Source organism: Bubalus bubalis, chromosome X (genome assembly GCF_019923935.1).
Source record: "Bubalus bubalis isolate 160015118507 breed Murrah chromosome X, NDDB_SH_1, whole genome shotgun sequence".
Taxonomy (NCBI): Eukaryota; Metazoa; Chordata; class Mammalia; order Artiodactyla; family Bovidae; genus Bubalus; species Bubalus bubalis.
Window position 1 is genome coordinate 136557579 of NC_059181.1, and position 14164 is coordinate 136571742.

Below are 14164 nucleotides of genomic sequence, written 5' to 3' on the forward strand. Positions count from 1 at the left end.
TTTGCGACCCCATGGATAGTAGCCTGCACCAAGCTCCTCCGTCCATGGGATTTTCAAGGCAAGAAGTACTGGAGTGGGTTGCCATTTCCTTCTCCAGGGAATCTTCCCAACACAGGGAACTGTCATCTAATTTAACAAGAAGTTTGCTCACATCACTAATGAATAAATGAAGTTCTGCCCTGCCTTCTCTGTTGTCTCGCTTTCATCGTCCTCATTAACAGATTTGAAAATATCAACCAACACTACCTCTGGACTATATTGGTTCATCACAACCATAGGTTGGATATGGATACAATTCTTCAAGAATAAAGAAAATATGTTGCTAGGAGATATTTGTTTTTACAGTGTCCAGTTTGAAAAAGTTACCAAAACAATGTAGTGAATTTGTGTATAAACGTGTTGTTCAGAATGTATTTTTATTTAAATTTTATTTTCTTATCAAGAGTGTTATAAAATGCAAAACTTTTGAAGCTATTGCTTGGGAATAACAAATAAATTACAACAAGCCTGGGGGGAAAAATAAGCATTCTGTGGGAATAAACTGGCTACAGGAAACTCAAAATAAGGAGTAATACATATTAATATCTTTTTAATTGTGTGCTACCTATCCTATGTTAGTAAAATGTAGGAATACATCCACATATCCTTTTTTTCTCTAGGAACCATTACCAGCACACCACAGGCTCCTTGTCACTGCTAACTATACACATACACACACACACACACACGCACACACACACACAAATTGTCACTACACTCCTAGTGCATTTTGCTTAGGTGTCTCCAAGTGACTAGAAAACTTGCTGGGCAACAGCTCCAACCTGGAAACAGATAGGAAAGGAGGGAACTCTGAGGCAGCTGCACAGAGGCTGAAGAACGAACAGGAGATACCTCTGAAAATGAAAGGATTTAGGACCAAACCCTACACGGGTTAAGCGGTTCCGGCCAAGCTCTACTCTAGCTGTCTCTCTGCTTCCCCAACCTGGACCAGTTGCAAGCAGCTACAGCTCTTTTCATTCATCCCTGTCTTCCAAGTTAAACACATTTAATTTGCAGAAGCTTCTACTGACAGCAGAAATTGCTATATTAAAGGAGGGGGGAGCCTTTTTCAGAGGAATGTTGTGAGGGCATGGGAAAAATGTAAAATACCAGAGTGAATAATGTTGTACCTGTGTACATGTTGTTAATACTGCTCCCTGTCAGCTCTATCATAACTAGTAGAAAGACAAGTCTGTCATAAAAAGTGTCTCAGGGGACGTACAACCAGCATACCTGACACCTGATTTTGAGAGGCTTTTGTTAATTCACAGACACCATTAGAGAACCACAAAACCTAGTCTTTCCTGCTGCTTTGGCATGACTTAGTCACTAAGTCATGTCCAACTCTTTGCGACCCTATGGACTGTAACTCACCAGGCTCCTCTGTCCATGGATTCTCTAGGCAAGAGTACTAGAGTGGGTTGCCATTTCCTCCTGCAGGGGATCTCCCGGACCCAGGGATCAAACCCCGGTCTCCTACTTGGTAAGCGATTTCTTTACAGCTGAGCCCACCTGCTTTGGCCCTAATTACCACTGAAATTAGCAGCCAGCACCCATCACTGACACAATCTTGATATCATAATATATGTGTATTAAATCTGAAAGGAATGCTTTCCTTTTTTGCTTTTTGAGTATGAGGAGCTTTCTAGTCTAATTTTGGTATTGTAGATACTGCAAAAGGACTGAATGTGGAAATGGAGAGAAAAAGGGTCACGTTAAGAGTTCAAGGCAATGGGATGCTGGAGGTAGCACAAACTGTTTCACAACAGCCAAAGACGCACAGCACCTCCCAAAGCCACATTCAGAGACAAGTTGGAAGTCCACCTGGATGGGAATATTTATACTACAGAAATCGGCAAACATTACACATCAGGGCTTTTCCCCCTAGAGATCTAGTTTACTAGCGCATCAGAAGCTCAAAGGGACCTTAGTCCTCATCAAATGTAACCCCCTGGAGAATACTGTGTTGGCTACAAAGATTGTTCAGGTTTTTCCACGTTACATGAACTTTTTGGCCAACCCAATACTAAAGAGGATTAGGACACTGGGAAAAGGAGAGGGAAAAAGTAAAAAGGAGTAAATTTGTGAGGATAAGGGATGTGGAAGAAACCCTGTCCTCTTACCATCCCTTTAGTCTTGGCTCTTGTTCCCTTTACCCAGTCATGCATCAGACAGAGCATGTGAGAGGGGCCGAGATAGCAGTTGCCATGAATACTCCCAAGTGGAGAGCCACTCAGAGCTCAGCCTGCTTGCTCTGCCTTTAGTGTCAGATCCCTGAGGGACTAAAACAGCAAAGGGGTCGCAGATTCCCCACCTGGTTGCCAGGAAAGCAAAACTCCAGTACAGCTCAACACAATGGTCCCTAGTTACAGATTAACTGTACAGAATTCCCCCAGTTGCTCAAATTGATAGGCTGGACTCAAGTGGCAATTCCCCCAAAATAGAGGAATTAAAACACCACACTTAGCTTCCCTGGTGGCTCAGACAGTAAAGGATCTGCCCACAATGCAGGAGACCCAAGTTCGATCCCTGGATCAAGAAGATTCCTCCAGAGAAGGGACTAGCAACCCATTCTACTATTCTTAGGCTTCCCTGGTGGCTTAGATGGTAAAGTGTCTGCCTACAATGCAGGAGACCCAGGTTCGATCCCTGGGCCGGGAAGAAATCCTGGAGAAGGAAACGGCAACCCACTCCAGTATTCTTTCCTGGAGGATTCCATGGACAGAGGAGCCTGGCGGGCTACAGTCTATGGGTCTCAAAGAGTTGGACACGATTGAGTGACTTCACTTTCTTTCTCCATACCCACCACCTTAGCCCCTTCTCATTTCCCCTGGGGCATTCAAATGCACACTCAGCAGGGGCACACAGCACTCCCCAAAGCTCCTTCATTGCCCCTACCCCTTTCTCTTCAGTTGTCAGCTTCTGAAACTGCTCAGGAAAGCAGCTGTCAATGCTGGGTCGTCATCATCTAGCACTCACTGCATGCTCTGCACTCACCAATCAGGCCTGGCTCTGTATACTTACTGAAGTTTTCCTTTTCAGGCAGACTTTCCAAACACAAGTATTTGGAGTGTTTACCATGTGCCAGTGATATATGGATGCATTTATCTAAAATGATACCTGGATAGATAAGGCATGGACTTTGCCCTGTCAGAGTTTACAACTAAACAAAGAAGACATACATATGTTACTCTAGTATTACACAAAATGAAATTTAGTGCTGACGGTGGCAGAGATCCAGAGATGTAAGTCCCAGGCATCTGGAACAATGATGGCCAAGGAGAGTTAAAGTGAAAAAGATTAGCTGATGTTTAACTTCACATGTGCCAGACTACATGATAAGCTCTTTACATAAGTCACCTCACCTAATCCTCACAACAATCAAGATAGGTAGCATCATCCCCACTTTACAGTCTAAAAAAATTTTTAAGTTAAAATAATTAAGGTATAAAGAGATTAAATAATTCACCCCAAATCATACACTAGCTAAAAGTTGGAATAGGGGTCTGGTATAGACTGAATGTTATCTCCCCCCAAATTCCCATGCTAAAATTCTAACTGCAAAGTATTACAAGGTGGGGCATTTGGGGAGGTGATTAGGTCACAAGGGAGGAATCCTCATGAGTGAGATTAGCACCCTTGTAAAAGCGACCTCAAAGAACTCCCTTGTCCCTTCTGCCATGAAACAATAGAAGTCAAGTCTGCAAGTGAGAAGTGGGCCTTCACCAGAACCCAACCATGCTAGCACGCTGATCTTAAAGCTCCCCAGCCTCCAGAACTACAAGCAATATTTTTCTGTTGTTGATAAACAACTCAGTCTATAGTATTTTGTTATAGCAGCCTAAAGAAACTAAGACATGGTCTATCCCAGGTCTTTCCGATTCCACAACTCAAGGCAGGGTTCAAGGGAAGCTAAAATGAGGTGTCATATTGTTTTATAAAATGATCTCCACATTCTTATATAACTGTAAGTGCTATTAACAGAATTCATTCATTCTGTCAACACGTCCCAAGTACTGTTCTATTGGAGTGAAGAAAACAGAAAAAATTCCCTGCCTTTGTGAAAGTTTTAGTACAGTGAAAGATAGGTTCTTTTAGGAAGAAAATTGCATGTATAGGAACAAATACTTTACTAAGTGCTTGGAGCAGTGGAGCAGATAAAGCAGTGGCTTTATCACCATAAAGCCCATTTAATAAAGATAGCCACCGACTCCCTGGTAGTCAGATATTAGCTTTATTAACTTGCTACAGCAAATGAGATCGCACACTAGAGAAACCATGATGTAACCTCACCAAACAAAGGAAGGGACAGCATTATTTTGGATCAGGCAAACAGAATTTGGGGGAGAAGTGTGTAGGTACAATGTAAATGAAGCCACGGTTTGATGGTCTCAAAATAGAGCATAGCTTCTGTATGAAAGGGTGAACCTTAGCCCTGAGCTGACAAGTGGACCCAGGGTTTTACCTCCTTAGTAACTACAGAATTAAGATAAACGTGGAATGGTGTTCCCAAAATCCCATGAAGTTCTGCAACTGGACTGGAAATCAAGGCAGTTTCCAGGTAAGAATGGGATGTTCCATTATTCCTGGTCCAATTTCAAACAGCAAAATACTGTGAGCCTAAGATTTTAGGACAACAAGGTTTTTTAGCACTAGATACTTTTGTTAATGAACAAGAAAAATATTTTTAACAAGCTCACAAAGATGATCCCAACCTGAACAAGCCAAGTGATAACCGGCAACAAGGACACAGAAGAGTGAAGTGGCTGCTCTGCCAGTATAGAAGAGAAATTTAGCATTGTCAGGAAAAAATAGGAGGGAGGGAAGTGAGGAGCTGAGATGGGAAAGTAACAGGGCAAGTGACATGGAACAAGTCTGTGGGGGTGAGTGATGACGTGACTCTGCCCACATACGTGCTGAAGAAAGTCTACTGAGCTCATGGCTGGTTTGGCGGGGAGACACAGAGCCTGATGGGGAGAGAGGCAGAGCCTCTGTTTCATGTGTTGTGTGAAACACAGTCATGTTTGACTCTTTGCGACCCCATGGACTGTAGCCCACCAGGCTCCTCTGCCCATGGGGATTCCTCAGGCAAGAATACCAGAGTGGGTTGCCAAGCCCTCCTCCAGGGGATCTTCCCAACCCAAGGACTGAACTCAGATCTCCCACATTGCAGGTGGATTCTTTATCATCTGAGCCACCAGGGAAGCCCATACATACTGGGTATGTTTCATACCAAGTAAATATAGTATGTGACAGGGTCAGCAAGAATAACCAAGAAGTATATGAGGCTCCCCTGGAAGTCACCCAAAATCTTTAGGATGTGTTTGAATCTCCACAGACCATGAAGTAATTTCACATCTTAGATCGCAGGGGCAGGCCAGGCAGACACAAGACATATAGGCCTCTAGGCATATCTAAGATACATTACTTCAATCCACAAGGAATAAACTTAAAGAACACATTCCTTCAAGAATGGAGCCACCTAGATTCGAGCTCCACCTCTATTAGTCAACACCTGACAAATTCAGAAGTCAGTCAGGAGGATTCAAAAGGGCCAAGAAGCAAAGAGTTGAGACAAGCAAGATGTGAAGAATGTTAAGAAAGCCGAGTTGCTTCCTCAGGAAGCAGAAAGTTCCCAGGGTTCTTGTGGCCTCACTCTAAAGGTAAAGGAAGAATAGTTAGCTGCATGTGCTAATGGAAATCAGGTGTCTACAGTTGTGTTCTTCCAGAAGGAGCTTAGTGAGTGCAATGAGACAAAGATCATCATAAACCTGACTTTTGAAAAGAAAATCTTAATATCTGGTTATCTTAAGAATATACAACCAAATCTTGACTGGCAGAGTCATCAAATGTCACCAAGTGAATCAAGAGTTGTGGTCCTGGGACTTCCCTAACAGACCAGTGGTTAAAACTTTGCCTTCTAATACAATTATGTAAAATTTAAAAATAAAATAAAATTTTAAAAAAAATGCGAAAAAAAAAAAAAAACTTTACCTTCTAATGCAGGGGGCACAGGTTCGATCCTTGGTTTGGGAGCTGAAGTCCCACATGCCTTGCAGTCAAACCAAAACAAAACATGAAACAGAAGCAAAGTTGTAACAAATTCAGTAAAGGCTTTAAAAATGATCCACATCAAAAAAAAATTTTTTTTTTTAAAGTTGTGATCCTGAGCAAGGAACTCGGCTGGCATTAGAGTTCAAGACTTAATGAGACAAATCTTTCCTTCTGGGATATTTTGTCCCTCATAGTAACTTAAAAAGTTTAACTTTCCAACATAAAAGGACAGAAATGTTGTGTTAGCGAAAAAAATAATCATATACATCCTCTTGAAGAATCAAAAGATCTAACAAGATTTGGCCCACGTTCTCATGTGGCAAGAGAAGACTGGTGTGGATGAGAAATATCTCTTCTGCTTCCCAGAAGTCCCCACCCCTCAAGAATGTCTCCTACACAACCAGTTTTGTTTATTCAATTACCTAGCAGACTCCTGGGCGCTTTCCTCATAACTCGGTAAAGAATCTGCCTGCCATGCTGGAGATCCCGGTTGGATTCCTGGGTCAGGAAGATCCACTGGAAAAGGGATAGGCTCCCCACTCCAGTACAGCAGACTCCTGGAGGAGTTTGTACTTCCTGAAGTACCAAAGTTCATAGTATTTTGCTTAAAAAAAAGTGAACACATCCCATCTGTTCACTCACATACTCCACACTTGTTTTGTTGTTGTTCAGTCATGTCCTACTCTTTGCAACCCCACACTTGTTTGGCAGGCTTTTTTTTTCCCCCAGAATATTGTGCCTGTAAAGCTGCTTTTTCTGGACTGTGTGAAGGGAATCACTTCCCCTCATGCCAGTTTCCTCACTTCATTCACTGCATGGCCAGCTTGGGGTCTGTCTGGTTACCAGTGTTTGTGAAGAAGGACAGCATGACCTCTGGGGCAGGAGGACACTTGGAGTGAAGAAAGTCGTTAGCAAATCAATCCTAAAGTGATTTATTTCCAAGCAGTAGATAGCAAGGAGGCAGTGTATATTTATCATTTGGACAAGGCCTTAATAAAGATAAATTCAGAGTTTGAGTTCCTCTAAGGAAGTGGCTTTAACTTCCGACATATGCCAAAAATGCATGTCACAGCTAATTAGGTGGTATTCGCGTACACCTTGCAAGTGGGTATTGTTAGTCAGCAGAGGAATGTGTTTGTCTGCACTGAGATGTGCCATTGATGGTCTGAAAATTCAAGGGGCTTTGAGACCAATGTCAAGAGTTAAATCCAAGGAGAGCCCCAAAACTAATAATGAATGTGTGCTTGTTAGAAGTGTCTGTCAAGACTTTCTTTAGCTACAGCATGGAGGGCAAGTGAAGAGAATGACAGTTACATTCATGTAATGAATAAAAACATGATTGCTGAGCTTTATTTTTAGTGTCTCCCGTCTGCATGTGGAGGATCCTTGCATTTACCAAAAACAAAGGGGGTTAAAGAATAGACTCTACTCTCCAAATAATCTCAGAAACACTGGTACTTCAGGGTCTCTGCTTTGACAGCTAGGACCTGAACTAGGAGAAGTCCAGACAGGCTCCTAAGCACAAGATTTCAGGAAATTCTCACTCTCAGGGTCTGGCAAGAACAGGGTTATACTTGTCAAGTGAGCACCTCCTTAAATTTTCCTCCCTAGGGACCTGACATGCCTCACCATAGTCCCAACCCTGTTAGGAACATTTTTATTCTCATGATGCTATAAGGTCTCACCAAGGATGGGGAAAGGCTAAAACATGTAAAATACTTACAAAATCCTGTACAATAACGTGTAATAGCCTATCAAGACACAACATGCAGATAATATTGTAAACCCTTACATCATCACAGTAAGGAAAGGGGTCAGGAAAAATGAGTAACATGTCGGAATATTCCTTTTTCAATTCCAAAGAAGCCTACTAATGGAATTAAGGGCTAAAAAGGTACTGCCAAGGACCAGGCAAGCCTTGCAGGTGACAAGTGAGGACCCCACAATGAAGTTCTGTGCTTTGTGATTGCTGCCTTAGTCAATTGTGGGGTGGGGTTAAGAGAGACTAAAACTCATTTCTTCAACTAGGCTAAGAATCTCTAAGATCTTGACAACGTGAATCATTTGCCTGGGAAATCTTTTTGCATAGAGCCCCGAAGGGAAACTTCAGTCCTGTCTCATATAAAGCAATTTCCAGGTAGAGGTTTCATCCTGTCTGCAAGAGAAGCAAGACAGGAGACCTCAGATCTTATTTTGCTCCATGTGGTTCGAGTGAGATTACCAAATGGCCTTGGTCTTAAAACCCCAGTCTACCTCATGCCCTCTCTCTTCTTCTACTCCAACCCTCAAGGCCCAGAACATGAATACATATGTCAGGATTGAGAAAAGAACAAGCTACCGTGGTGCCAGCTGAGAAGGGTCATTCTCATCCAGTCTTAACTGGAGCCCAACTTGAGACCTTCCAAATGAAAGATCATTGAGTGCTTCCAGGTGGAAAAACTGCCAGTTCAACAAAATTTATCACACTGGCTTGTGAGGCCCTGTGGGCATGGGCATGTGCACACACGAGTGCATGCGCACACACACATGAAAACAAACGAACAAAAACCACCCACTCTTGTTACAGAGAAAGACTCTGGAAATGAATTCTAAACACAGGTATTAGCATTTCCACAGCACACGGAGGGGAAAAGTCCTTGATAAAATGTGGTCTCCATTTGCTAAATTCCACTTAGCTCAGCTCTCTGGCAGCTTCTCCCTGGGTTTGGCTGGGCTACACGGGCGTGAGGGCTTCCAATAAAGCATTTCCAAACAAGTGGTTGCACTAAGCATAGTCCAGAACTTGGCACAAACAGTGCTGCTTTTTGAAAGTTTAATACAGTTATGTAAAGTTTAAAAATAAAATAAAATTAAAAAAAATAAAATAAAATATCTAATTCAAAAAAAAAAAAAGAAAGTTTATGCTCAACATTCTGAATTACTTGACACTGCTCATCAATTATTCAAATATTTATTAAGTACCTCTGAATGTACAAGACTATTCTTGGTGCTGGAGGGAGGCATGGTGAGAAAGATGCCAATGAGATCCCAAGTCTACTATGAGAGTTAACTGTCTAGTAAGGAGGTTAAGATATGCACAGGAATAGCTAGTATGAAGCAGGAAAAGTTACATCCCACAGATGGGGAACAGAAAATAGGTTTGAACCTCCATACTCAAAGCATGTTCTGCTTACCAGTGCGTGAGTATCACTGAGAAGCTTGTTAGCAGTGCAGACTCTCAGGCCCTGCTCTGATTCAGACTCATTTTTTTCCCTTCCGTTTGCAATCTTAAATCTTTTTATTTTATCATAATCTACAATGTTGTTAGTTTCAAACACACAGCTAAGTGATTCAGTTATATATACATTCTTTCAGATTCTTTTCCATTATAGGTTATTACAAGATACTGAACACAATTCCCTGTATTATACAGTGGGTCCTTACTTATCTATTATATATAGTAGTGTATATGCTAATACCAAGACTATAGTTTAACAAGAACCATGGGAGATTCTGGAGAAGGCAATGGCACCCCACTCCAGTACTCTTGCCTAGAAAACCCCATGGACAGAGGAGCCTGGTAGGCTGCAGTCCATGGGGTCGCTAAGAGTCGGACACGACTGAGCAACTTCACTTTCACGCATTGGAGAAGGAAATGGCAACCCACTCCTGTGTTCTTGCCTGGAGAATCCCAGGGACAAGGGAGCCTGGTGGGCTGCTGTCTATGGGGTCACACAGAGTCGGACACGACTGAAGTGACTTAGCAGCAGCAGCAGCATGGGAGATTCTGATACACTTGACAGTCAGATGCCCCAGGCTAGAGTAGTTCAAAAGAGAAATGGTTTTCAGCTGAGGGGCTCAAGAAAAATCTGAAGGAGACGGCATGTGAGTCAGATTTCAACAATGTGACAAGCTTCTAGCTGGCCGCCAAAATTTGCCCTCCATTTCTTCCACACGTGTGGCTAGAATACATTGCCTAGCCTCTCTGGGAGTGTGTGACTAATTTCTGATGGAATCTGAGAAGTGGCATGTACCACTTCCAGGCCTCCACCTTAAAAGGGTGGACATGCCTTATTCACTTTCCTCTTCCTCCAGCTAGGTCCTGGATGTGTGTGGGGGAGGGGGGGAGGTGGGGCAGCCTCGACCATTCAAATGAGAATCACATCTTAGGGAATGCTCGAGCAGTAGCTTGTTGAATTGGCAACTTGTAAAGAAGCCTAAATTCTGGAATGAAGATGCAAAGCAGAGCCACTATCATTCTGAAACACAACAGAACTTTCACGTGAGAAAAAAGTGAACTTCTGAATTTTTAAAGCCTTTTTACTCTATGGTCACTTTTTTTAAAATGGGGGAGGGGAGGAGGCCCTCTGTTTATCCTAACAAATGCAGATGCATAAAATGCAGATGGAGAAAGGTGGTATAGAGTATTATTGGAGATTGAAGGATCAGCCGAAGTAGACACAGGGGTACGTATGAACATGCATGGACAATTCCTATTGTCAAGGAATCACACTAGTTAGGCTGGCTGGAGCATACGGTATGTGAAGTCATAATAGCAAATCGAGTTGGAAAGGTAAATTTTAAATTCAGATTATGGGATCTGGCATTCCAGGCCAGTGGTAACAGGGAGCCATTGCAGACCTAACAAAGGAAAGCATAATGTTTGGGTGAGATTATTCTGGCAATAATGTGTGTGGTAACTTGACATGGGGAGATGAGAGGAAGACCAGTGAAGCTTTTGCAATAGTCCAGCTGAAGAATGGCAGTAAGAACCTCAATGAGGTTAACTGCAGTACAAATATAGTGATGAAAGCAGCTATTCTCAATTTAGGTATTCCTCTCAAAAATATCTGATAAGCTTTGAGCTCTTGGAGGCTGAACTAATGATAGAGTATCTAGTGTAGGGTAAAATTAGCTGTTCCAAATTACATAGAAAAATAGTAAATCACCATAGATCTTTGAACATGCACTTGAGGTGGGAAAAAGGAAAAAATTTCAGATGGGGAAAATTTTTCAAAACTAGAAAAAGCTATTATATGGAACTGTATCCAAATATATTTGTTTATTATCTGCATTTCTAGAAGTTAAACTAAAACTGGATTTCTGTAAATGAATTATTGTCTTCCCAATGAGCTTATTTCTGAGTTGTGTCCTCTTTGACTAATTGTCCACAGTAAACACCTAACATGTGACCTTTAGTTTCTTCACCCCGGATTATTATACAGCTAAAGGCACCCCACTCCAGTGTTCTTGCCTGGAAAATCCCATGGACAGAGGAGCCTGGTGGGCTGCAGTCCATGGGGTCACTAAGAGTCGGACACGACTGAGGGACTTCAATTTCACTTTTCACTTTCATGCATTGGAGAAGGAAATGGCAACCCACTCCAGTGTTCTTGCCTGGAGAATCCCAGGGACGGGGGAGCCTGGTGGGCTGCCGTCTATGGGGTCGCACAGAGTCGGACACGACTGAAGCGACTTAGCAGCAGCAGCAAAGGCATTGGAAACATTTCAATAAACTCTTCACTAAAGCCAAGTAGATTGTAGTTTAAATTTAAAAGTGCTCTTGTAATTTGGCTTTTCAGAAAATTTAGAGGTCATATATTAGTTATGCCTTAAAGCATTGCCCAGCCATACTAAACAATAAATGAGTTTAATGATAAATATACTCCAAGTTGGTGACTGGTTAGAATCCCAGGATTAAAACAGGATATAACTGAAGCACTCCTGAGGGTGTGAGCACACAAATATTGAACTTGAAAATTACAGGCTTCAACAGTGTAGAGAGTGTACTAAAGAAGTTGATTGAAATCAATTACACTCCTGAAAATTGGGAGGTATTCAGAGAACAATTAGGAGGAGTCCAATCCATATTCATTAATACAGAGTGAGTCCCCAAATGACAAAGATATCTGCTGTGATTAACAAAAGAAGTTAAAAAAAGAGATAGCTTCATAATAAACAGGCGTGGGAAAGGCTTACAGAACACAATAAACAGTAACATTCTTAAATTCTATTAGAAAGAAGCTGCAATCTAGTTCATGATGAAATATATTTATTAGTAATAGGAGCCAAAGTGAGGGGGCTCTGATTCAGGTGTGTTACCCAACACAGAGAAAGGGACGAAGCCTCGTTTGCCCTTGCCCGTGGCTTATTTGATAACTTGATGATAATCCATATGGTAGGTCAGGCTTCAATCATAAGCAGAGGAGGGAGGCTTTGACATTAAGAAGGAATCCAGAGCTCTGGGTTCCAAAACAAAGGCCTTTCACCGTTGCTGAGGATCCCTGAGGGGCTCATTAACCCCCACATAAAATGATGATAATATCTGTCCTGCCAGCCTCACAACAAAGGTATTTAATAATCAAACGTGACTGTATGGAAGTTGATCATTGCTGCACACTGCAAGGAATTGGTTACTGTTTCACTACTTTGTTCATAATAGCAGCTGACTATGTGCTAGCTCCTGTGCTAAGCACTGAGCACTCATTAATAACTTACTCTTCATAACTACCCTATGGCAATGGGTTCCATTATTATCCCATTTTACAGGTAAGGAGACAGAGCCTCAGAGAGTTTAACGTACAAAATGATGCAGCTAATAAATGGTAACACCATCATGTGAGGCCAAGCTGTTTGATTACAGAGCCTATTCTGTAATCCAGGGGTCCCCAACCTCTGGGCATGGACTGGTATCTCCTGTCAGGTAAGAGGTGGCATTAGAAGTGCACAATAAATGTAATGTGCTTAAATCATCCCCAAACCATCCCCCCTCCCCTGGTCCATGAAAAAAATTGTCTTCCATGAAACCCGTCCCCAGTGCCGGGAAGGTTGGGAACCACTGCAAACCACTGGATTGCAATACCTCTTGACATTAATACCTGATATTTGCATATTATTTTACCTCTTCCAGGCTGTTATTCCTTTGATGAGCTCCTTCTGCAATTCATACATTATCATCTATTTTCAAACACCTTCTCATTTAATCAACACCACAATCCTATGAAGTAGGGAAATCTTTCCCTGTATCATGGAAGGGAAACCAGACTCAAGGGAAAGTGACTTGACCAAGGTCACTCCACTGGTAAGTGTTAAGTGTTCTTGACAATACACTGAAGCTGCCCTACCAATTTGGTTTCCTGGGTACATGGAGATCAGGAAATGTTTCCTCAGTCATCCAATGTGAGTATTCTATTCCCTGGAAATATCTTTAATTTTTTTAAATCTAAATTGCATAAAATTTAGAAATAGCAAGACTCATGAGGTGTCAGAGCACAAGACAAGCACAGCTAAAAATTAGGGTCTGGACCAAGCTCTATGGAGGTGCCATGATGGGGACTCCAACCATCCAAATACATTCATCAATGACAATCCTAGAAGCAGGATGAGGATCTAAGCCACTTTTGATAGACTGCATCTCTAAGCCCTTCAAGGGTAAATCCATAGATAAGCATGATTCATGAGCATGTTCAGTACGGCTTACAAAAAGGATTCATTTGTGGAGATTTTAACTGCAAAGAGTAACTTGTTTGAATGCAAAATTCAACATCAGTCAGTGTCTGAAGGTCAGTATTAGGTGACCTGTCCTGTGCAGATTTCAAGTCAACCGTGAATCTCAGCCATCAATATATTCCCCCCTTCCTGCCCCCAAAGGCAAATGAAGTACACCTGAAAGGCAGAGGACACTTGCTTGGGGCAATCCTCTTCTTTTCACAGCTCTCCAGCTGCCCAGGGCCCTCCTGCTGCCTTCCATTGCCGAGTACCATCTGCTGTTGACCTCCCTGTAGAATCTCCTGTCTCTCACCTACACTTTCCTGTCTAAGTGACCCCTTTCCTTAGGGTAACACATGGGATTGCAAGTGCCTCTGAGAAATTAATTACAACTAATTTATTAATGGCTGAAAAGGAGTTTTATTATTCAGCCCCACATCTATCCCACCCTAGAAAACAGGAGACAGCATGGTTCAGTAAAGGAAAAGAAAGTGTTAGTCCCTCAGTCGTGTCTGAATCTTTGCGACCCCATGGACTGTAGGCCACCAGGCTCCTCTGTCCGTGGGATTCTCCAGGCAAGAATACTGGAGTGGATAGCCATTTC

General features: G+C 42.3%; 1 long non-coding RNA gene and 1 other non-coding gene across 6 annotated transcripts in view; one reads left to right on the forward strand and one right to left on the reverse strand.

The window, feature by feature from the left end:
- Positions 1-14164, reverse strand: part of LOC123332051 — a 142021-nt gene that overhangs the window by 122637 nt on the left and 5220 nt on the right. The gene's annotated exons all lie outside the window — the stretch shown is intronic.
- TRNAC-ACA lies at positions 2629-2700 on the forward strand. Its single transcript has one exon. It is a non-coding gene; the product is annotated as a tRNA-Cys (tRNA).